Source organism: Monodelphis domestica, chromosome 4 (assembly GCF_027887165.1).
Source record: "Monodelphis domestica isolate mMonDom1 chromosome 4, mMonDom1.pri, whole genome shotgun sequence".
Taxonomy (NCBI): domain Eukaryota; kingdom Metazoa; phylum Chordata; class Mammalia; order Didelphimorphia; family Didelphidae; genus Monodelphis; species Monodelphis domestica.
The window spans coordinates 11,109,420-11,131,650 of record NC_077230.1 but is presented as its reverse complement, the minus strand read 5'-3'; the positions used below and the strand labels follow the sequence as shown (position 1 = coordinate 11,131,650).

The following is a 22,231-nucleotide window of genomic DNA, read 5'->3' as shown; positions in this document are numbered from 1 at the left end:
ATATAGAATCAAACTGAGAATTCCTTAACAACTCTTCCCTACCTTACATAGACATTCAATTAATTCAACAATGTATTCTAATTTGCACTATTGTGTCAATAATTCCAGTCTAATGGAAATATGTAGTGCAAATTCAAATAAATGTGTTCACTTCATGAAATTTACTATTCACACTAACTGGGGCCTAGCTGTAATGGAAATGGAATAAATTTGGAAATGACTCTAGTAAGAGAATAAGAATAGTAATCAGCTCTCTAATCACCAGCTTCTGGAATATTTAATGAAATCTTTCATATTCTAAATAAATGTTCTGCAAAGTAAAATCCATTTCTTCTTTAATTTTGTTACCAGACAATAATTACTAGGACAAGTCAGTTCCTTTATGCAATAGTTTATTTTGTTTTTCTTTCATAGCTCTCACTTTGGGCTATTTTCCCAAACTAGCAACCACTGTTTTGCTGGTTGAATCCCCAAGGAAGGACTACTACTTGGGGTTCAAGGGTACTCTGTGAGTCCATAAACTACAACTTACAAATCCCATCACAACCTGTCAGCATTGTCATCATGCTCAGTTTTCCCAAAACAAAAGCATTAGAGTAAAATGACAATGAAACACACATGTGGGAAAGACACGTGGTCAAGATAACTCATGTCTCCAGTACTAAAGAAGTCTGATGTCCTTTTTCTCCTTTTAGAATCCTTCTGCTTCCCTTCACCCTCACTCCTGGCTGTGTATACATTTCTGATGAGAGGGTCATTCCAATGGATTCCATTGATCTGCTCCCCTCTCCAGTTTGACTCTAAGCTACACAACTCTTTCTCTCTCTATTCCATCAACTCTCTGCTGTTTTGAATGCTATTTCTCTGATTCTATCTTTGTCTGGAGTGTGTCTCAACTTTCTACCCCTAACTGTTGAACTCCTTGAACTAGGCTAATAGTTCTGCCACCATGTCTTATTGGGGAAGGGCAATGATGAGCTAAGGTTTCCTTTCTAGTCTCCTATTCACTTAAGGACATAAAAAGGTCCACCAATGTGAAGTCAAGACCCTTCCAATTTAGTAGATATTCCACCGTAATGTGAATTGTCCCACTCTGCCCTGATAACCAGATGTGCTTCCATATGTAATGGGAAGTAGGAGAAAAAATACATCTATTTACTTGAGCCCAGTTATGTAGCCTTGTTGAGTACCCAGTCTATGCTATAGCTAACTGTACTTATCTATTTCATTCCAAAATCAGACCTATACTACCAGGAACCAGAGTCTCAGTAGAGACTCAGAGACTAAGTTAAATAGAACAAGATAGCATAGTATTTCACATGACTAAACTGGGAAAATGGAGGGGCATACATGGAGGATAGGATGATCAAATGGCAATATTTGTGGCACCCTGAGCAAAGAGCTATTCTAGTGGTGTATAGCGAATAGAGATCCACTAATACTCAGATATTAGCTCAGTGGGTGCTGGACAGGGGAGAAAAGACAGTACCAGGTTCAGCATTCCTTGGTTGTCATTGACTGCCCCAAGGAAGTTAAATTGCCAACATAAGAAAGCCGCAGGGACTTCTAGTGTATTTGATAAAAGTCAAAGAGACTATGCTCAATGGGGGCAGGAACTGACAGGCAGCTGGTAGGAACTGATAACTGATTTCACAGGTTGAAAAAATATCTCTGAACTGCTGCATCCTCCTGGGATAAGAGCTGTGAGACTGAGAGGAGTGAGAATGAAACTTGGGAACCCGCACTAGAAGTAAGGAAGCAAATCATAGACTTAATCTATTACTGATCCTTAGAGCCTTATTTCCTCCACTGATAGTGTAGAGGGTGGATAAGTTTTCACCAAGAAACTGGAGCAGTTGCAAGAGAAGTTTAAATACAGTAGTGACCTGATGAATCATTTGATTGCTGAGAGCATAGTTAAACCCATGCAGATATATTCTCTGAAGAATCCCATCAATGGGACTTATTTTTGCAGAACCAGTCAAATCAGTTAGAAATGCCATTTGAGAATTTCTTTTTGTTCCTAAATGGCTAATATAGAAAGTTATATGTATCTTCCCTACCTACCTCTGCAACCCCTGACTCCTGTAAAGATTTGCTATGAATGAAGAGAAGTTCCTTAAATAAATGGGTTTGTTAGATTGAATTTAGGTGTCCACTCCTATATTCTGCCACATCTTAAGCCACATTTCCAAAAGGGGGTAATTAGATTCTAACCTGACCCGAAGTTTAGGCATCTCCTTATTCCATCACCCATACTCCATTGAATATAAAGGGCTTCTGGACACTGGCAGTTGGGCTACTATTATTACCATTACCATATTACCATTATACTACTATACCAAAAGACCCTAATAGGTATATTTGGGTGCTCCAGTTTCCACAGGGGGTTACAGAACAAGGAGAGAAGGGGTATCATGAGGTCTTAGGATTCAGTAGCTGTGAGTCTTCAGGGATAGAGCCAAGAAGGAAGAGTAATTAGAGCAGCAGCTCCATTTCACCACAAGAATCTTCTCCAACCAAGATTAAAATATCACCACAAAATGAATACAGGAGTGAAAGAACCAACAGGGAAACAGAGTGAAACAACTTTCAAGAAAATAAAAACCCAAAAAGTAGTCAGAGACCATCTGGGAAACTAAGATGAGAGGGAAACAGAGCCAGCAAGAGCTATAGCAAGGAGTGAAGAGCAAGCCAAGAGCAAACCACAACCCCCCATCCCACATCTGCTGTCACAGATTCTGAACTTAATTCCAAACTAACATTCAGACCCTGAAGGCCTGCCTGGGCAAATAGTAGTCCAAGCCAACTCACACCCCTTGAAATTTTAAACCTGTGGAGAAATCCAGTCTCAGCCCAAGGGCCCAGAGCAAAGCCAGGAATCCCAGTCTAGGCTTGGGATGAGGACATAATCTATAGTTTGGGGTGAGGACACATTTCACAGGGGGAGCCCTCCCTCCAGATCTTTTTGCCCAAAACTAAGGGTGGAGCTCCAGGACAGGGCAATCAATGGTGTGCCTGATTGAATCAAGAGTGATTCAACAATGAGACCAAAAACTTGAGCCTAAGCCTAGAGCTATAATTTGATCAGACCCTGACCTGATCAAGTTCAGAGTAAGATCAAAAGCTTACACCCAAATCTTAGGAAAGTCTTTAAGCTATTGGCATCTCAAGGGTCAATTGAATCATCAAGGGGAGGGGGTTCTTAGAGCTCTCAGCCCTCAGACCATCTGGTAAACTAGTAAACTCAGAAAATAGTATCAAGGAAGGACTGAAGTTTAAGAGGGTACCCCAACTTCCCAGAAAACAGAGCCTACCTATAATTAGGAAAAATGAGCAAACAACCAAAAAAAGCACCTAAATAAAGAATTTTTAATGGAGACAAAGAGCAAGGTACAGACACAGAAGGGGACAGCAAAATAAAAGGAAACACATGAAAAGTCCAAAAGAAAAATATGGATTGAACACAGAGTCTAGAAGAGCTAAAAAAAAAAAGACTTCAAAAACCAATTAAGAGAGGCAGAGGAAAAGTGGGGAAGAGAAATGAAAGTGATGCAAGAATAAATGGACCAATTGAAAAAAGGAGAACCAAAAATTGACAGAAGAAAATCAGGTTTTAAAAATCAGAATTGACCATCTAGAAACTAGTGATTTCATGAGAAATCAAGAAACAATAAAACAAAATCAAAGGAATAAAAAAAAGAGGAAAACATGAACTATCTTATTGAAAAAACAACTGACCTAGAAATAGATATAGGAGAGACAATTTGAGAATTATTGGACTACTTGAAAGCCATACTTGAAAGTCAGTGGCTGTGCACTGTGAAGATTAAATTTAACACTCCCCTGATTATAACAATGAAAATATTTAACTCTCCTCTGATTGTGAAGATTGTATTGTAACCCCTGTCTATTTTTAGAACACCGTACTTAAAAGTTAAGTATGGAGATCTATCTATTTTTAGATTTAATCACCAAAGGTGCAAACACTCCATTTCACACATTGAGTGGGGAAGGTCTGTGACCTACATGTGTGATAGTGGATGATGAAACAGAATTGACTGACTGCCTTCTGGACAGTCCTAAAACAAAGCGTCAACTATGACTGGTAATGTAAAATTAGGGGAAGACACAGGAAGTGATGCAAAAGAAGCATCTTGAAAAGGAGCTGTTACTTCCTGTGAGATTCAGTTCTTCATTTTTTGGAAGTGGGGACTGGAGGAAAACTTCATTCTTTGATCTACTGACTGGACCTAAGACCTGGTTCCTTTGAACTGACTCATGGTGAGTGAAAAGTTGACTCTTAACTGCTGGATTTTTCTGGAAAAAAAAAAAAAAGCTATCCTCTGGAGAGACCTACTCTTGAGAGACACTTCTCAGGTCCTCACCTTTGCCAAGGCCAACTGAAACTAATTCTCCCTGCCTGGAGGGACCGGGAGTAAATTACTTAGTGCTGAGGCTAGATATCTTACCTTATCCTCTCTCTGATTTCTTGCTTCACTTTTTTTACATTTTGTAAATAAATTGCAAATGCAATCTCTTTGGAATTAATTAAATTCCTGGTGACCACACCCTTAAATAATCAAGTCCAACCCTTTTAAAATTAACCCTTTTCCCCCTTACAGCACCTTCTAGAAACCTCTATGCAAGTTATATTGCATAAGATCAAAAGGTAACTCTTGTAGTTTTGTAACCATCCAGTGTAGTTCATACCAAACACTATAGGTTCTCAATGGAGTAAAAGATATTTCTTCTCTAATGACAAAAATTAAAGGAAGCTGGAGGACTTCACTACACAAACTTCCTTTTATAGCAATACTGTGTGACCCATGAAGATGGTGGGTGACACCTGGTGGCTTACACTGAACTGCAGGAAATTTAGCTGAGTTATTATAGCCATTGCCACCATTGCTTTTGACCTTATCAAAATGGTAGACAAATTGGCTCAGCAACAGGGATAAGTGGTATGGTATTAATAATTTCATCAACAATTTTTCCTCTGTTCCTATGGTTTAGACTAGTTAGGAAGCATTCTTCCTCTCTACCAAGGAAGGAGTTCAATATACCTTCACTATCCTTCTCCAGAGCTACTTGTACTCTCCCTTATATCCACATTCTGGTTTTTGGAGGTTTGAAAGAGGTTTCCCTTCCTGAAGACAGTAAGATATTATATATATATATAATAAAAACTTAGTTGATAACATTTTGTTGATTGGGTTAGAGGTATCCATGGTGTCTAAACCCTAGATAGGATGGTGGCCCAAATGAGGGACAGTGGATGGGAAATTAACCCTAAGAAAATCCAGGGTCCAGCTCATTTAATCAAACTAATGGAGAAAATCCAAATAATTCCAGAGGTAGTCTAAAATAAGTTATTGACTTTTGTTTTCCTATAATCCCAAAAGGAAGTCCAGAGACTTATTAGACTCTGCTTGCAATCACCCAATAGATCACATTCCCATTGTTCCCACTGACTAAGTCTCCCCCAAATGGAACCATTTTGAATGGTCTTCAAAACAGACAACAGTCCTAGAAGATCTAAATTGGGTTTTCCATAAGTCTCTCCCTATGGATGACTCTGTGAGGTCTATGTTTTGGGATATCTTTATACATAAATACAAGACTGAGGCAGATGTTATGTCAAAGACCTAGGATTAAGCAGAATAAGGGACCACTGGGACTGTAAGCTATTTGTTATACCACTTTTGAAAAGAATCTGTCTATTACCGGACCCTAGCTGTTACTGAACAGATGACACAGAATCCTACAACTAGCCTTCAACCAGAGATGCCTATTATGAGTCAGGGGATAGAAAATGGCCTAACAATATGTAGGGTATGGGAGGCCTTTGTTGTCAAACAGAAATGATATTTCAACAATTGCTTTCTTCCTCACTTTCCCCAAGTAACAGGAGCTAAATCTTCCCCTCAAGGTTCTAGAAATACATCTTAAAGCACTGGAAGTGTCTTCTCTAATGTTATTAGCTTGAGTACCTATTCCAGTATTATTCTCTTTAAAGTAAGGAAGAGAGACCCAGCTGTTGGAATGAGAAGCCAGTCTGATGGACAGATCAGCCTGAGGAGCAGTGGAGGAGGGGCAAGATGGAAGCTGAGTAGAACTCTGAAGCAACTGACAGGAACTTCTAGCCTGGGAAGGAGAGGAGAAGGATTGTTTCCTGATTTCTCTACCTGTTGGGGTTCTGTCTACATCCAGAGATCCTCAGTTTCTCTTCTAGGATTTGTCTACAGCTACCTGATCCTCAAGAGGGATTTTCTTGGACTCTCTCTGGCCTGAGCCAACCTGATCATTTTCCCTTGGATCTCTCTCCCTTACCTGTCCCTTGGATTGAACACTATAATTTAGTTAATCCATTAAATGTAGGGACAAGAAGCAGTTGGTGGGAAAGGAAGCCAAGCCCCAGAAGCTTCTGGCCTCCAGATCCTGGAAGGGGTAGACCATTGGGCTATCCTTCACCCACTCACCCTTTTCCATCATTCATCCACCATTACCTTGCCCTTTGACGTCAAATAAATTTTACTAGGAATAGATAGATCTGGGTTTGGACCTGTCTTTATAATAGAAACGAAGGGATAAGTTTTGGACTAGTTAAAGACAGGATTTCCCTTGTCTGTGACAACCCAGACCTAGGTTTGTTATAACTCTCTCCGCAGAGAAGGGGTTTGATTCTGAACCTCTTTGGCTCAGTCCTGCTGGCAAAGGAACACTGTCATCTTTCCTCTCTAGTTAATGCCACATAATAATTCCAAAGGGCTAATAGCTTAAGTGTCTTTGGGGAAGTGGGATTAAAAGGGGTCATCTTGCCTCACTGAGGCTGACTCAGCCTCAGGGGTCCTGAACTCCCCTGAGGGAGACATATTGCTACCCCAACTGAATCAACCTGCTTCAAACCCTTTCTCCTGCCCCCCACTTCTCCTTTTCAACGTCTCACTGGGGTTATATTCTTCCAGTTGAGACAGTACCTGGTTTACCTCTCTCCATTAGTAAGAGAGGAAAGAAATCTTCCATGGTCTCTATCTCCCTCCTGTTTTACAATTGGCGCCCCAGAGGATTAGGACAGGAACCATTGTCAGTTAGTAGCAGTTGGAAGTGACAGGGGTGAGCTGTAGCCATCTTAGAATAGAAGCTTAGGCTGAAAGCCTCTACTGTTTACTCCAGGAGGAGGAGGTGGTTTGAGGGCAGTTTTTAAAAGTAACTTTTTTACTGTGGGGAGGTTTTTGAGATAAAAGGGTGGAAAATCAGGGTACAACAAACAAAACATGTATCAAAAGATCACAATCATCTGTTCAGCTCTCATCATGCTGGCACAGCTATATTATTGGTTATATGGCATGATAGCCAATGTCATTTTTGATTTTATCTGGTCAGTGGTCCAGTTGACACAATACTGGAACCAAATGACATTTGAAATCAAGAGTCTGTGGCCAATGTTCCCTGCCTCTTATAGTGTCGATATACATACTATATTCTTATAAAGTCATGAACTGTTACAGTGTTCAGTAAATTGGATTATAATTAGACCCTTTGTCTGAGAGACTAGCATCATGAGTTTTCTTTATCTGTTGTAGTAAAAATAAGTTTGTGGTCTTGATTTTAACGGACTCTATTTTGTATTAGGCCACCATTTGGGATGAAGTGTTTTGGTGGTATTTTTCAATATTATTTATTATATTAAGATTATGCATGGCATAGGGATAAGATGGATGACTAATGGGAAGTTTTGGCATATAATCTGTCCATTAATTTAGGTCATCAGCAAAGAGTCAAAAGATCTGAAGAAGTTTTCAGATGAAGAAATAAAAACTGTCAACAATCATATGAAAAAGTGCTCCAAATCACTATTGATTAGAGAAATGGAAATTAAGATAGCTCTAGGATACAACACATCTATTAGATTGGTCAATATGACAATAAAGGAAAGTGTTAAATGTTGGAGGGGATGTATGGAAAGGCAAAATGTTGGAGGGGCAAAATTGGGAGACAAATGCATTGCTGGTGGAGCTGTGAACTGATCTAATCATTCTGGAGGGCAATTGGAAACTATGCCCAAAGGCTGTTATCAAAGGCTCTATCAAAAAGATAAAAAGGGGGGAAAGACTTACTTGTACAAAAATATTTATAGCAATCCTTTATGTGGTGGCAAAGAATTGGAAATGAAAGGGATATCAATCAGTTGAGGAATGGCTGAACAAATGTTCGTGATGGTGATGGAATGTGCTTGTGCTATAAGAAATGATGAACAGGATGATTTCAGAAAGAGCTGGAAAGACCTTTATGAACTGATGCAGAGTGAAATAAGCAGAACCAGAGAGCATTGTATAAAGTGATAGCAATAGTGTGGAATCATCCATTGGGATAGACTTAGCTACTCTCAGCAATGCAATGATCTAGGACAGTTCTGAGAAAGTTATGACAAAGAATGAAGAACTGTTGGAGTTGGAATGCAGATCAAAGCATGCAGGTTTTACTTTAGTTTATTTGGTCTTTTATTTGGGGATTTTGATTTTATATGATTCTTCTCTTACACAAATGAACAATATGAAAATCTGTTTTGCCCAGATCAGCTTGCTTGCCATGTCAGGGAGTGGGGAGGGAAGGGAGGGAGACAATTTGGATCATATAACTTCGGAAAGTTACATGGAAAATTATTACATGCAATTGGTAAAATAAAATACCTTTATTAATTTTTTAAAATCATGTCATTAGGCAGCAATCAAATTAGTTGGCAAACAAATTAAAATATTGACCACCAATCGGAATTTGGGTGTTAGCAGCCCATGCCTGGAGTTAAAACTCGATACCCTCACTGAGGCTTGTATGTATGTAGCTACAACTCAACAGAAACTCCCACCCTCTAGCTTTCCCTTGGGTTGTGAATGAGGCAGTTCCTGTATTCCCCATACTAGAAGCTCAAGTGTTAGTCATGTTTTCTTGCATACAGGGCTGATTGGCTGATCAAGATTTGCCAATTTACTAGGAAAATCTACGTTGGCTTCTGGCCAGGCAGAGAGAGAACCTTGTCACTGATTTCCAATACTCAATATTTGTTGTGGTTCAGTTGTTTTTCAATCATGTCCAACTCTTTTGACTCCTTTTGGAGTGTTCTCAACAAAGACCTGGCGTGGTTTGCCATTTCCGTTTCCAGCTGATTTTACCGATGAGGAAACTGAAGCAAAAAAGGTTAAACAATTTGCCCAGGGTCACAGAGCTAGTAAATGTCTAGGGCCAGATTGGAACTGCCCACCTAGCTGTCCTAATGTGATATATACCTCCTGAGAAGTCCAAAGAAATCAGGTTTAGTGCTTTGTTCCTAATGAGGTGACTATTTGCATTGGAGAATGTGAACTGATGTTTGCCTGCATTTGATGAATAAAGTTTGCTAAAATTAAATATAACTCTAATCGGTGATTGCACTGGTTAGCACAAATAATAGTGAACTGGTTTTGCAGGTGCATCCATTATACTTTGCTTTAGAAAAGAAATTGATTTCATTTTTATTGTATCTTTCTTTGTAATCCAGTTTCCTACCATAGAAAACATTGTTTTGTACCAGGCTCCCAATAATAATCTTCTCATGAAGGGAAAATGAAGCAAATTGAGATTTTTTTTTTACTTTTCCAAGATTTGTCAGCCTCCTCAGGAGTAAAGCAGTAAATTAGATTCCAGAGATCCAGGCTTCAGCTATATCTCTAAAATGGAACATCAGGAAACATTTTTAAAGGGCAATTTTGTCTCATTTTGTCCCATTTCTTTTCTTTTCTTTTCTTTTTTTTTTAAACCCTCACCTTCCATCTTGGAGTCAATACTGTGTACTGGCTCCAAGGCAGAAGAGTGGTCAGGGCTAGGCCATGGGGGTCAAGTGACTTGCCCAGGGTCATACAGCTGAGAAGTGTCTGAGGCCAGATTTGAACCTAGGACCTCCCATCTCTAGGCCTGGCTCTCCATCCACTGAGCTACCCAGCTGCCCCCGTCCCATTTCTAACAAATAGGTGAAACCTGAAACAGGTAAAATCTTTGCAAATTATAGGCATTACTTTCTTCATCTAAAATGGTAGGTAGGCAAATCTGGCCTGAGATCTTTAGTAGTCATTTAACCCTGTTTGCCTTTAAAAAAAGAAAAAAGAACAACAAATTGGTTGGTAGGGAAATTGTTAGCACTGGGCAACCAAGAGTAGAATAGAGTAAATGCATGATATATTATAGTTAAAAGTCTATAGTCACAGTTGTTGACAAATAATTTCACATCTCTGTGAGATTAGCCTTAGCCTTCTCCTCTCCATGTAGCTGCTCTCTGGAATCATCTCCAATGTGCTCAGTGGCTGTGTCCCCAGAAAGGCAACTCTTGGGCTCTGGGGGTAACTTTTGATGAACGGCTACCTCTATTCCTGTTGCTCATAGCCTCCACTGCTGTGCTCTCCCATCAACAATTTGCCATAGCCTTGATTAGTTTGTATGAAACGTTCCTCCCCAGCGCCTCAGGTACAACCTTTCACACATAGGATCCCTAGGAAGAACGGGCTCAAATTGAGAACACAATGAGACGTCTGTGTGTAGAATCCATGTCTAGCAAAGAGCAACTCCCATTTCCTCTTCCAAGTCCTTTCTCTTTGTAGAGTTCTTTTTGGATTCCCCTTTGGGAGCAACGTCTTTGCTGGGCTGGCACTCAGCTGGACTCCCAGGGTCAGCTCATTTCCCCACTTTGTAGCTAGACTCCTCTCTGCCAAGAGGAGTGAGGCTCCCTGAAGCTGCCTTTTCAGTGGTGACCATCCCTCTTTATCTGTGTCCATTCTCAAGTTTCCTCCGCTTCCAACGAGATAAATTTATCATCTCCTACTGGCTGGTAGCTTGTTGAAGATATGGCTAATGTCGGGGAAGAGGAGAAAAAGTCCTACTTGCTGTCCTCTTGTACAAAGAGAGTTCAGCCTCCACAAAACACTCTTGGCTGATGAAGAGCTTCTTTCCTTTATGGATAGTTAATCACGAGTTGTTTCCTGTACATCATTTGCTTTCATCCAGTGGCCAAGCTTTATTTTCTTCTATATTAAGTAGGCATTCACACACTGTTGAAGGAAAATTCTTTTACCGCTACTATATAGTTTATGATTACATTTTGGGTCATCATTTGGTGTTTGAAGGAAAATTTGCTTCCTTACATGTAAAATGAGATCAGATTAGACAAGTTTTAGTACTCCTCCCAGCTCTCAATTTATAATCCAATAATTCCTATTTCATATATTTTAACACCAAGAAGGAAGAACAGCTTTTCCAAAAGAGAGGGGAGATGTCTTCAAACTGTGCAGGTGGAAAATTTGCCACACCTGAGCTACATTCCCAGCATTCTTTTAAGTTACGTCCTCGTTTTAGGTAAGGATGCTTGGGAGACAAATTTGGCTGAGACCCACACTGCAGGCTCTTTTTTCAGAGCTTTTACTTTTGGTAGTGCTGCAGGTGTGAATCGGTGGCTCTCTTTGTTCTGCTTGCTTGACTGAAAGAACCCTTTTTCTTTTCCTTCTCTTTTGATTATTATTAAAATGCTACAAAGCATCACCGAGATATCAAAGACCTCCAGTTCTGAACAATAACACATTTATGAATCGTAACCCCCCTGCTCCTTAGGCTAGGATGTTCTTTCAGACACAGAAGATGGTATCTAGTTTTTAACGGCTTCAAGCAACAGTAACAACTGCTGTCCCTATTCATTTTACAGAGTTTCATGTTTTTCCTTTTCTTTTCTTACTGGGTTTAGGAATAGGTTGTATACGTAATTAGTTTGACTGATCAAGCTATTTTTTAAACAGTAGGAAAATGCTTGGATGGTTCTTCTTTGAGAACAGTTTAAGTTCTTTGAGTACTTACTGAATTTTGATGTCTGGTTCTGGTAGGCTTCCTTATTTCCAACTTTTTTTCATTATTTTCACTGAGGTTCTGAACCTTTTGTTCTTCTATGTGAATTTCATTTTTTCCCCCGAGCTGTATAAAATAATCATTTGGTAGTTTGATTGGTATAGCACCTGGATATGTAAATTAATTTAGATTGTATTGTGTTTTATTATATAGCCATTTTATTATATTGGCTCAGACTAACTGGGAATGAGTAATATTACTCCCATTATTTAGGCATATTTTCATTTCTGTAAAGTGCTTCATAGTTGAGTTCATATAATTCCTGGATGTGGCTTTAGTAGAGCCCCAAATGTCTTATATAGTCTGTAATTATTTTAAATGGAACTTCTTATTTTTCCCCTCTTCCTATGATAGTCTATTGAAATGCTTATTTATGAGGATTTATTTTATATCCTGTTCTAATGAATTTATTAAACATTTCAACTAAATGTATAGTTGATCATTTAAGATTTTCTGAGTAAACCATTATGGCATCTGTACAATATGAACTTTGTTTTCTCTTTGCCTATACTTGTTCTGCAACATTATGAAAAGAACAGATTCTCTTTTCTTTTTTTCTCTATCCATTCTCCTTCTTTCTTCTTTTTTTCTTCCACTCACGCCATAGCTTGCAATGAGGAGAAAAGTCTCCTTTCCTTTCAAAGAATGATATTGTCTCCCCCACTTCCTATCTTTTTACACAGTTCATAAAGGCAGGGCTTAGGATTAATTTCTATCAAGTTTTTCCGGTAATGCTTTAAATAGCTCAAATATGAAAGTACACAGAGAAACTGAACCTCCATATGCTTGCAGCTTTCTTTACCAGTTGAAGAGGGACAAAAGGGGACAAAAATGGAAAGTAGAGATTAGCTGGCAAATAAAGAAAAAAGATCCCTAATACTGAACTCTCTTGATGAATAGGAGTTTAGGGGAAAGGAAGGTGTTGCTACTGTTTTTCTTTGGCTCCACAGTCTGCCAGCTACTGCCTTATTCCTTCCAGCTCATTTCTGGATAGCAACTTAGGTCCAGGCTTGTTCTTGGCTCTTAATCCAATCCCCTCTGATGTTCTGGTGATCCATCATTCTACTCCATATTTGCATGAGCCAGGATGGAATCACAGGGATGTTCTGTCAGTACCACATGGCATCTCCCTTGACAAGTGGCCTGTGGGCTTCTTCTCGGAAATCTATTCAGCATTAAGGTTAATATCACTAGAAACCTCGGGAACTTCCGGGCTCACAGGAAAATATCTAGTCACCAAATTTCATGACAATGACTTTCTGGGCAGATCAAGCCCAAGATACACATATAAGAGAACTGAAGCTTAGAAAAGTTGTCAAATCAAATAAGTATTATAAAACAAGTTATTAAAAATAAACATTAAGGTGATAATGCCCTCTGCTGGATAAATATTGATTATAATAAAATAATGTACATTTATCAATGAAATCATTGACATCTAGGTGTGGTGTGGAGGTAGGGATTCCTCATCAATGTTTCCTTTGTAATTGTTCAAAGTTAGATAATTTTGCTGAGTTTTACACTAATGTATTGCTGGGGGCCATCAAAGCCACACTGTTTGACATGGTCACACGTGGAAACCAGAGATTGCAAAGCAACCCCCAGGATGGATGGAAACACCCACTCAGCCCCCCTCTGTGTGACTTCTCTCACTAACATCCCTAATTATTGGAATTGCTATGGTTATTCTCTCCCTAGCTTCAGGAAAAATAATATGAGTGCAAAATACTTGCAGGATTAATACAGATGTCCTACATTATTTCCCCACAATATCACCAAAAGATCATATATACAAAATCAAACCTAAAAACTCTTTTGGGTTAAATTTCTAACAAAACTGCACTCAGAATTCCCCACCCTCATGTACAGGTCAGGAACAAGTTCTCCTGAGCTAGTATATTAATTACCTTTCAGGGAGAGGCTAGTATGCTATGCCTCACGGACTTGTTTTACCAGCTAAAACATAAGTAATCTGTCTTGGAAAAGTCCAGTGAAACACTAGAAAAATGATTAGCCTGATATTAAAAAATACCTAGGTTTTTCTTGCCCTTTGACCCTGCACTTAGCAGCAGTGTTTTGTTGATTGTCTCCTATGAAATCCTGATTGTTTATTTTATTAAAAGTAATGAATGATTTTTCTTAAGTCCAAACACCTCACAGGTTAATGAAGAACTGATCTCTAATTAAGCTGCCTGTGATGAGAAAACATTTCTCTTTTGTAAAAGCTTTGTGTTTATTGTCAGAATCTGTAGCAACATAGTATGTTGAATAATTACAGAATGTTAATCAAATGATTTGTTAAAAGTTAATGTATTACTTATCCAATTATCTTTAAGGTACATGTATTTTGGATAATGATGCTGTGTGCCAAGGAAATATGTAACTATTGGAGGGTATATAAAATAAAGACAACCCTGGCCAGACGGAGCAGTTCCATGTGAAGTCTGGCTGCAGGCTGTCACTCTTTACTATCTTCCCATCACTTATTCATGCCTTTGACACCACACCCAGTAGAGGACCCCCAAAGCCATATGTACCTGTTACATGAAGATTTAAAAATCTTTAAGCTCTAGGCTGCTGAGAATATATAACAGCAAATAAAAATTTAGCATGCCCTGATCTTTGTTCTATACCAGGAAATCTGGTAAATGAGAGCAACATTGGACTTGCCCTACCCAACCGAAAGTCATTACCGTGGAGGCTTTAGGGATTGGGCAAACATTTCCTAGGATTCTCCAAGTTTCTGTAGCTTTTGGTGTCCTTGAATGGACTTCTGAGAAGAAGCAGTGATGGCCACATGGAGAGAGTTTTCTCTAGACTAATTATCTGAGCAGGGAGCTATATAATGGCCATATTGATGGATATGGGTAGAGGAGATGATAACAGAAAGAGTAGGGGACAGGCCAGACTAGATCAAATGTGAAGGGGATGGAAAAGATTGTGGAAAGGCCCATAAGATAACTGTGGTAAACTGTCTTTTAGGCTGGTCAGCAGCCCTTCCAGTCTCATAATTTAAGCCTCCTCCAAGTTCTACTACAGGATTTCCTCAGAACTCAACTTATCTCCAACAAAGGCAAGATTTCATATTTATTTTGTGTGTGGGATAGGGAGTTAACATCAATTTTTCCCTCACTAGAAAAGGGCAAAAACAGAATAAACAAGAGGAAAATAAAAATGCCTACCCAGACACAACAGAAGAAAACAGATAGTCCTTCAGAGACCTCTAATGGGACAAAGATTTAGTATTCCCTTGTGGTATCCTCCTCTCCCTTTCCACTAATAAGACCCTCAGGGAGGAGGAGATCCCTGCTAGTGGACTAGAGAACGCTAAGTGAGTAGTGTTACAGGACATTTCTCCTTAATTTGTGATCAGAATTAGTTACTATCTAGGAAGTATTACTTTCTCCACTACAGTGCTGGTGTTCCTAGTGTCCCTCCTGCTTATGATCACCTTTTTACATTAGGAGACTCATTTTGAACTGCAAAAAGTTAGAAACACTTGGGCATGATCCCTTAGATCTAGGACTCTATCATTCCAAAATGACTCTCCATTACTTCTGGACGTAAAATCCTGGTTGACTTTTAAGCCCTCTCTTACCTTTCCAGGTTTTTTACACCTTATTCATATCCACAAACTCTGTTATCCAGACACTGGTCTCTTTTGCTGTTATGCGCAAGATATTCTATCTTCCAGCTCAGTAAATCTTCATTGGTTGTCCCCTATTCCTGGAATTCTCTCCCTCCTTATCTCTGCCTCATGGCTTCCTTGAAGCCCCATCTAAAATCCCACCTTCTGCAAAAAAAAAAAAAAAACAACACCTTTCCTGATCCCTCATAATGCTACTGCCTTCCCTTTGATAATATCTCCAATTTATCTTATAGTTGTATAGTTTGTACAAAGGTGTTTGCATGTTGTCTTCCTTAATTAGACTGTAAACTCTGTGAGATCAGGAACTGGTTTACCCTTTATTTTTTATTCCTAGGGCTTAGTACAGTACCTGGTACATAGTTGGTGCTTAATAAATGCTTAATGACTTGACTTATTATCAGAAAACTGTTAACCTCTGAAATTGTTGCCAAGAGCTAGGATTTACAACACTGAGTTCATGTATACCACTGTAAATAAACTTTTGTTCCTACAGGATTTGTGGCAGGATAGGGTGCTAGTATTCCCTTGCCCAAAAGAAGAGGATATGACCTTCCAGAAAAAATAACACTATACGTGTAGTAATGTCTACATACCATATCCAGGACAAAAGTTTATATATTAATTACTGGTGAGTTTCTTTCTTTTTTGAAAATTTTATTTAATTAAATAATTTAGAATATTTTTCCATGGTTCCATGATTCATGTTCTATCCCTCCCCTAACCTCACCCCCCTCCCATAGCTAATTCGTAATTCCACTGGGTTTTACATGTGTCATTGATCAAGACCTATTTCTATATTATTGACAATTGAACTACAGTGATCATTTAGAGTCTACATCCCAATCATATTCCGATTGAACCATGTGATCAAGCAGTTGTTTTTCTTCTGTGTTTCTGCTCCCACAGTTCTTCCTCTGAATGTGGATAGTGTCCTTTCTCATAAATCCCTCAGAATTGTCCTGGATCATTGCATTGCTGCTAGTAGAGAAGTCTAAATATTCGATTGTACCACAGTATATCAGTCTCTGTGTACAATGTTCTCCTGGTTCTGCTCCTTTCTTCTGCATCACTTCCTGGAGGTCTTTCTAGTTCACATAGTATTCTTCCAGTTCATTATTCCTTTGAGCACAATACTATTCCATCACCAACAGATACCACAATGTGTTCAGCCATTCCCCAATTGAAGGGCAGCCCCTCATTTTCCAGTGTTTTACCACCACAAAGAGTATGGCTATAAATATTTTTGTACAAGTCTTTTCCCTTATGATCTGGTGAGTTTCTTTCTATAAGTAACTGTGCAAAAATTTAGTGAGGAGTGTGAGAAGTTACCCAAATTTTTATTAAAGACAGCTGTACTTAATTATAAATCTTTACCCGCCACCTTCGTGGCAACAAATGTGTTCTCTAAGAAAATGTTTGCTTACGTGTAAATACCAGTATACAAAATCTCTATAATAATTGATGTGCTAATTGTAAGGAATGGAAAAAAGGGCAAAGGAGTTCAAAATGCAACGCAACATCCCCAAGAACTGTTTGCTTTGCAAACACACCAGGCAACAGAAATACAAGGAAGGTTAAATATTTATATATAGCTACCAAGGAAGGCATAGATAAACTGCCACATTAAATAAAGGGGAAGAAAAATTAAAAAGAGAAAGATGCCTACAGGGATGATAACAACAATATAAGAAACTTTGGGGAAGATTTCTTTCTAAAAAGCATACGAGAAGGGGACAGCTAGGTAACTCAGTGGATTTAGAACCAGACCTAGAGATAAGAGTTCGTGGGTTTAAATCTGTCCTCAGATACCTCCTGGGCAAAAAAAGGGGGAAAGAAAGGTAGTGATAATCAGAAATATAGGGAAATTCCCTCCATGGAGCAATACTTCTTTATCATCTAAAGACACTGGTCCTATCCTTAAGGAGCTTAGCCCTCCTTAAATAGAGGCTTTGGAATTCATAGCTCTGCAGAGGCAAAGGAATGGGTACCAGGTTGATTCCATCTTGCAAGCTGATGAGGCTCCTGAGGCATACTTCTGGTCATTCACTATCTTCGAGAGGGCTGGTCAGCTTACTCGAGCTGGCACATCTTGTACACCTCCTGCCTATGTTCTTCCTCCTTTCTGGCCACTTCCCCGACAGCCCCCTCACTAACAGACTGCTCACATCAGTGACCATACTGTGGAGCATCTCCCACCCTTCCCCACTGATACTATCTCAGGAAATTCCCAGCCACGTATCATTTCACTGTCTCTTCTCTGGCCATCTCCACAATGTCGAAGCACTATCCCTGCCTTTATAGGTAACCTCCCTTTCCCTGCCTCTCTAGCTCAGGGACTCTCAATCATGGTCAAATTATTGCCATTGTGCCTGGAAAAGAGTGTGTCAGTCTGTAATTCTGGAGTCCCCCTCACTTTCCCTGTTGACTTCTAATGATTTAAAATGGACGGAAATGATTATGGCGGTTCAGATTGTGTTAACCCTGACACATTATACTTGTGGGAATGCAGAGAGGTAGGAGATGGAATGCCAAATACCTGGAACAACTAGTACTTGAGTTTGGCTGGAATGTAGAGTGTGTGAAGGGGAAGAACATGAAATGAGGCTAGATATTTATCAAACATCAAATGAATTGCCAAAGCAAGCATTTGGAAATTAGGTAAAAACATTCATTATTTAGCTCAAAAATTAGATTATTTTGATCCTAAGTTTTATTTCATACACATATATATTGATACTCTGACCTCACTGTTTCCAGATCAGCTACATCTTAATTCTAAAAAGGTGGGATGATTCTTCTTTAACGCGGTCTTCTCAAGCCCCCATTCCAATGTGCTTCCTCATTTAAATGTCCTCACGTGGCCAAGTGCCTTTGCTACTACTGGGTTAAGTAAGCTGGCACTGGTAAATCCTGGCATGGACGTGCCTCAGACTTTGAGGAAGATGTTTTGCATCCACTGTTCTTACCACATCATTTCAGGAAAGGCCCATTTCTATAAGAAATTTAACTCTAGTGGGCAGATAATCCACAGAGAGCACACTGGTGAGGGCTTAAGAATGATAGAAAACCAGAAACCCTTATCAGTGTGTGCTTCCTACTGTCTTTTGTTCCTGTGTGTTTACCTGAATACTTGTACTAGGTCAGTGGAAGTTTAAAAAGAAAAGTTGTTAAAAAATAGGCAAACATTCACTACCTATGGAGATACGAATTCATTCAACTAACACACTCACTATATACTATAGAAAATTTGTCTTTTTACTGTAAGCTCTGAGAGGGCAGGCATTATATCTACCCAAATCCCTATTAGGATATTTCAGCATAAAAAAGTACAATAAAAATTCACTCCCTTCTCAATTTGGAAATCTGCATTAAAAGGTTATACCTCAATTGAAGTTAGTTTTTCTTTAGTTTCCAATGCCATAAACTTCTACAGATGGAGCAGGAAAAATCCTCATCTCTCTAGTCATTAACTTAACAATTAGAAATGTAAAGATAAGGCCAAATCGATTAAAATTTTTGAAGCTTACCATTTTAAACAATTTTTTCCACTAACTAATCAGATCATGGGACAAAGACATTTTTTTTTTCTGGATGATCATGATACAAAATACAAATAGCGCTGCCTTGTCCATGAGCATGCACTCACTTTGTTTATAAGAGTTCAAATTTTCTCTAAGGCTAAACCAATTGTGATTCAAAGATTTAGTAAAATCTTTTATTATAGATCTAAATTTCCTCTTTATCAGGGTAGGATGGACTGACTGCCATTACTTTTCATTTAAACAAAGAATAAAGAGACAAGGTAACCAGGTAGATAGAGTTAGGCCTGGAGATGGGAGGTGGGTTCAAAAATAGCTTCAGACACTTCCTAGCTGTGCGACCCTAGCAAGTCACTTAATCCCAATTGCCTAGCCCTTACTGCTCTTCTGCCTTACAATCCCCATTTAGTCCAATTTTTAGACAAAAAGTAAGAGTTAAAAAAAAAAGAAAGAAAGAAGTCTGGTATTTTACCAAGACTTAATAGTAACAAAAACAAGTTGTGACACCAGTACTCGTCACAGGAGGAATAGAACAACAGAATAGCTGGCCTTAGAGGGCCACAGTGATTCAGTTTTCACAATTTCGGATCGTAATCCCTTGGTAGCTAGTACTCCGGGTTCTCAATTGAACTTCGAAATTGTCAGAAGCTAGGTACTGAGTCATTGTTGCATAAGTCAATGTAATTTATTTTAATTATTGAAAAGATGGGAAAGTAGCCAGGTTGCTTTGAGTCCTGTTCCAATTCTCCACCATCCAGCTTGATTAAGCAATAGTGGCAAAATGTCAAGGAAGTTATAGGATACTACATTCCTATGTTTACATTCTAATTCCACAATGTCTGTTTAAATTCTAAAACATTTTGCTTCATAAGAGTCCTTGTGATTTCCTAAGAATGTACTTTCCAAATTTCTCTATGATGGAATTTGCCTTTTTCTTCCTCTTCCTGGAGTTTGGGCTCTTTATTGAGCATTCTAATGATCTAATAGTTAGAAGTAACTTGGTGTAACTAAAGTGTCAAAAACTTATATTGTATGTTGTTTCTTTTTTTACTTACATTTTAAAGTAATATTTAGTCCATTCAAAAATTTAAGTTCAGTTAAATTACAGTTTGCCTTAAAAACTTCCCTAAGAGAATTCTCTTTCACAGGATTTACTAATATATCTCAGACCAAAAAATAGTTAGCCATCTCAACTCTACAATGTTTCCTTTTTTTCTCAAGACCTTTCCCCTCCTGTATAGTCAGTTATATATTCCTAAAAATCACTTCCTGATGCAAAAATCAAATCAAAGAACCCACAGAGTTTAGAGGAAATATGGAGTGGGGCTGCAGCACCCAAAACTTCATCAGTGACAAAAAAGAACTTTTAAAATCAATAGCTGTCAACCTTAGATTACTCCATTCTACTTAGTCTAACAAAAACAGGAACATCTACACCCATACTTAAGGATTAAGTATTTAGGAGGATGGCCTATGACAGATAGACATGTGCTAGCAAATGAAAAATCAGAAACAAATGACAGACCCCTGGGCTGTCTTAAGTCAAGCCTAAGCTATCATTGGTACATGTAAGACGCAGGAAAGTGATGTAAAACTGTCTATATATTTTGTGTCACTTTCTCCCTCCAGCTCTTTGACAACGAAGAGGTGGCTGGTGGCAGCTTGCTGAGTGTTTCGGCATCTTGGCGTGGCGGCAGCTATTGTCTGCTAAAAGCAGTGAGTTTCTTTTGATACCATACTGGAGGAAGCTTAGTAACCTAGTTTGGTGAGGCTCTTCTCTGAGATCTCTTGGAGTTTAGGTTGACTTTTCTCTCCTTTAACTTCCAAACACTATCCTCTTAGAGAAAGCCTCGAATCTTCAAGGACCTCGTGGTTGAGGACTTTGAATTCGCCTGGCACAGGCCAGGCAGGAGAAATCCTATACCTTTTCCCTCTGTCTTCTCCTTGATTTCTTCCCTATATATTGATTAAATCACCATATAGTTCCAAACTGACTTGGGGTATTTTATTTGGGATATTCCTTGGTGACCAAAAATCAAATTTAGATTAGGTCACCACCCTAAATTATCCTTACATTGCATAGTTTCATACATATTAAATTGTTAAGAATAAATAATGGTGAAATATGTATTCTTGTGCTGCTTGGGAAGGGAATAAACATTTATATAGGGCCTTCAATGTGCCAGGCTCTGTGCTAAATGATTTATAAATATTATCTTATGTGATCCTCAGAACTCTGTGAGATACTTTAATTATCCTCATTTTACAATCGAGGAAATTGAAGCAAATAGAGGTTAGGTGACTTGACCAGGATCACACAGGAGGTATCTGTGGCTGGATTTGAACTTAGGTCTTCCCTAATTCCAGACCCAGCACTTTATCCACTGTGCCAGTTGGCTGAGAAGTTCGTGGATTTAGGTGGAGTGCACCCTCAGGGGCAAAAGAGTCATGGGTCTTAGTCCTGGCAGAAGGTACAAGGATGAGGTGTGGAGTGGTATAACTCTCTTCTACCTACAGTTCCTACTGCAGCAAAAGATATAATAAATATGGAACTTGGGTTTGGGATATCAAATGAGTGTGGGGTTTTTGTTGACTTTTTTAGAAAAGTACATAAATACATTAGAATAGCAAGACACAACTTTGTAGGCTAACAGATGATGTGTTCGGCTGGATGCATTTTGGGGTAGTCATTTAGGGTTTTCTGCAGATGAAATAGCACAAGAGCAAACATGGAATTCAAGGGATGCTTATGTAGTTCCCTAATATATTAATTGCATTGAAACGAATGTGAGTTTCCAAAATAAATGCTATGGCAAAATTGCCTATTGCCACTCATCTCTGGCCCAACCTCAGTCCTGGAATGTCACTCTTAGCCTGCTGAAAGCTAGAGGAGGAAGTCGCCCAACTGCGATGCCTGGGGACACTGAATTCATTGTTTCCAACCTCCACTGGGCCATCCCATAAGCAAATCAGTCCTTTTACTTCTCCCTACGTCACTCCTCATTTAGCTACAGCATTCCAAGCCTCCTTTTTCCTTCCTTCACCTCCTACCCACTCCTTTTCTTTAGTGAGAAGCATCAACGCCATTCAGTGCAAGTCACTTCCCTGTTGCCATCATTTC

At 39.0% G+C, this 22,231-nt stretch overlaps 1 long non-coding RNA gene across 1 annotated transcript in view; it reads left to right on the top strand.

The window, feature by feature from the left end:
* The window catches only part of LOC130458939 (uncharacterized), a 66,498-nt gene extending 45,398 nt beyond the window's left edge, over positions 1-21,100 (top strand). The window contains exons 4-5 of the long non-coding RNA XR_008918288.1: positions 16,065-16,199; positions 20,740-21,100. This is a non-coding gene — a long non-coding RNA (uncharacterized LOC130458939). The remainder of the gene's footprint in view (positions 1-16,064; positions 16,200-20,739) is intronic.
* The last annotated feature ends 1,131 nt before the right edge of the window (positions 21,101-22,231 follow it).